This window comes from Vicia villosa, linkage group LG4 (genome assembly GCF_029867415.1).
Source record: "Vicia villosa cultivar HV-30 ecotype Madison, WI linkage group LG4, Vvil1.0, whole genome shotgun sequence".
NCBI classification, from domain to species: domain Eukaryota; kingdom Viridiplantae; phylum Streptophyta; class Magnoliopsida; order Fabales; family Fabaceae; genus Vicia; species Vicia villosa.
In genome coordinates this window covers 60081111-60084470 of record NC_081183.1, presented here as the reverse complement: position 1 = coordinate 60084470, position 3360 = coordinate 60081111, and the positions used below count along the sequence as shown (strand labels likewise).

The following is a 3360-nucleotide window of genomic DNA, read 5'->3' as shown; positions in this document are numbered from 1 at the left end:
TATTATAGAATTGACCAAACTACCAATAGTGTCCTTTTCTCAAAAAAAAATTACACTACCAAAAGGATATTTTAGTAATTAACAAATTAACACTACAACTTTTCTACTTTCCAAATAGAAATTGACACTTGGCAATTAACATTCTTTTCTCCTTTGAAATGAACCTACACGTTTTTACCTTTCTCTCTAATTTTACATTCGTTTTCTCTCCTCCCTCTTATCTTTCCTCACTCCTCAAACCCTAAACTCACAAACTCCCATCGCACATCCAGATCGCGCCGAGAGTCCCCTCCCCGCTGTAACACGCTCAGTCGCCGTCACACCATCCCAGTCGCCGTCTAAAATTGTTAGGTATGCATTCTTCTTTCTTACTATTTTATTTCAATTTCTTCTACATAGATTTTGGTTTGTGAATATTTTGATGTTTGTGAACAAAATATCGTCTCTGATTCTATATCAAAGACAACCATACGAAGCAAACTATTTTATTTCAATTTCTTCTTCATAGATTTCCATCTCAATATGGAAGACAACGATACGAAGCAAACTGCAGAAACTCATAACCACACTAATCTTCGTCTCCGATTCTATGGTATCTTAGAAACTCATCTTTCATTTCAATCTCTCTTTCACTATTTCTCACTCTGAGTTCATAGTTGAAACTTAGATTTATTCTTAGTTTACGGGAAAGAGTTTATGAGAATAGATCTTGAATTAATAGTTAATATTCTTATATTTATTTTATCATTTATGATTTTATAATTTCATATTTGTTTTCTTATTCTCTTTTATGGTGTTTTTATTTATTTTTTATAGGGGTTTGATTTCAAAAGAAAGAAGTTAAGTAAGCAACAAATCTTTTCTAAAATGAGAATGATAAAATGTGATTTGAAGTCATTATTTTTCTATAATGTGGTTGAATTTTGGTACGTATTTGTTTATATGTTTTCACAGGATTTACATGTGGTGACCATATTTGCTAATGGGGAGAGGGAAACTGGTGAGTGAATTGCAAAGTCTATGAAGAGAGTTGGAAAAGAAGCTGTAATCACAATTGTTGTAAGTTTTCATGTGCTCATCTTGCAAACATCATAACAGTTTGAGAACCGTTTGAATATGTTTTGATCAAAGCAGTTTGTTTCTGTTTATATGGTAAAGGTTTAAGTGTTATTCATCTGTTCCTTCAATGGTCTGGGTTGATTGAGTGTTTATATGTTTTGATCCATAACTAGATTTTAGTTTAAGTGTTTTTCATAGATGACTTTATATATGCACAAAACAGTTTGATTGACTGTTATGTTTGCTTTCCATTTTTCTCATCTACTTCACCTCTTTGTGTTTCCATTTTACTACTCCTAGAGAATAACTTATGGTTAGGTACTGAAGCCATGTACTGGAGCCATGTGGTGAATTTCAAATGTTGCAATTTGGGCTATAAGAGTCTCGATATGGTGAAAGTGATGTTGCAGATCATATATGTTACTTCAATTGGGATTGTTGTCACAATGAAGCAGAGTATGGATTAAGCTGTAGTAAGAAATTCAATGGTTGTGCTGGCAGTACTTTCATTTGTTTTGTCGCGGTTGTTAGCTCACTTCATATACAAAAACTTCTGGTATCATGACTACAACCTCGCCTTTCGCTGAAATTTGTTTCCTTAACATTACTTAACTCCTATCTCATGTTTTTGTTAATAGCTTATGGTTACTAGCTTTTGTTTTTACAATTTCAACATATAATGCTTTTAATGCTTTTAAGTCCACCTGCATAATTACTTGAAGTTGTATAATACACAATTCTATTTAGTTCAATCATACACTATTCTATTTACAATCACTTTCAATGTCATATTCATACTTTCTTTAAAATGACTAGATGATGAAAGTTTATATCATTGAATAATATTGATTCAGGTCTTCAAATACAACAAGCACTTTAAAGTTTATTCTTCAATGGTCAATTGGACTCCTTGTGCTGGTTTGCTGTTTTGTTGAGAGGATCGCTGTGGGATACTTTGCTCATCAGAGGACAGACATAATGGTGTCCACTCCACCTTTCTAGCTATTAGGGTAAAGAGACCAAGAATGAAAAACAAAGTGTCTCAAAGATTTTTAGGGTCAAACATGAATCAAGTTCTATTTGTTTACATTTTAAAAAAGAATCAGATTTCATAGGGTGGTAGTTAATGTGATTGCATTGTTCTGCTATTTTTTTTTTTTGAAAAATAATTTGTAAATCTCTTTTTTTTCTAATGAAAAGTATCATATCTGTGTTCTAAAGAAACTTTTTAGATGGTGGGTTATCTTAAAAAAACATGGCTATTAATGTCTATGCATAATTTGGACAAGATTCATTGTGTCACACTTTCCCGTGTAGTATTAGGATTTGATCTCTTCCTTATATAATGAGTGTGACACATTAGTATTTGAAAGGAAAAATGTATTTCAAACAAAAAGAATACGGGACATTATATATAATATTTAAATAATTTTTCCTATTTTATAAATGTAATTGAAATACTTCGTGAAATAATACGGGACACTACCGGTTGGATTCAAGTAAAAAAACATACATATATATTACTTTAAAATAAGAACAATATGATTTTCAAGCATTACTAGAGTTTAATTTTCAAGCACTACAAATGTATATAAATTTTAATGTATTAGTATATCACTATCAATTATGTGTGTGTCCATATAAGTGGTTATAATAAAAATCAAATATTTCTAATGATATAAGTGCTTTTAGAATTGTATTTTATCTCATTGAATATTACTATATAGTCATTCACATAACTAACTTTTTATGTTACGGGTCACTATCAAATTATTACCTTTATTTAAAGATAAAATTACTATTTTCAAATACACTTAAATTTATATGATTATTACAATTAAGTAAATAATTTTATATTTTTCATTTATATTTTAAAATTTGCACTTATGTTTCTTATAATATTATGAAGTCAATATTCTATCAAAATTTATATTTTTTTTCATGTCTAATTAATTTACATAATAATTAATAAAATTGCTTATAGTGACATTTAACATTGACTTTCATATCATTCAAAATATATTACATCAAATAAACATGTACCCGTGCGACAGCACGGGTCTCTTACTAGTTGATTATTATGAAAAGCTTATAGACCACACATCACTCTTTATTTCAACCAGTTTGTCTAGGAAACTACTGGTTATTTCTACTAACGTTGCTTATTTTAACCAGCAATTTATTTATGAATTTAAAATAAATAGATAACATCAAAAATATAGTTTGAGTTAGAATGGTAAATTTTTATAACCTCTTTTAAGATTTAATATTTTAATAATTTTTTATAGATATTTTAGTTTA

General features: G+C 29.1%; 1 long non-coding RNA gene across 2 annotated transcripts; it reads left to right on the top strand.

Annotated features, from left to right (window-relative positions):
* The first annotated feature begins 248 nt into the window (after nt 1-248).
* LOC131599195 (uncharacterized) lies at nt 249-1742 on the top strand. Of its 2 annotated transcripts, XR_009282623.1 has the most exons (4): nt 249-351; nt 509-592; nt 817-844; nt 955-1742. It is a non-coding gene; the product is annotated as an uncharacterized LOC131599195 (long non-coding RNA). The 2 variants fall into 2 exon arrangements; XR_009282622.1 differs by lacking the exon at nt 249-351 and having other exon boundaries at nt 380-592.
* Nucleotides 1743-3360: the final 1618 nt, after the last annotated feature.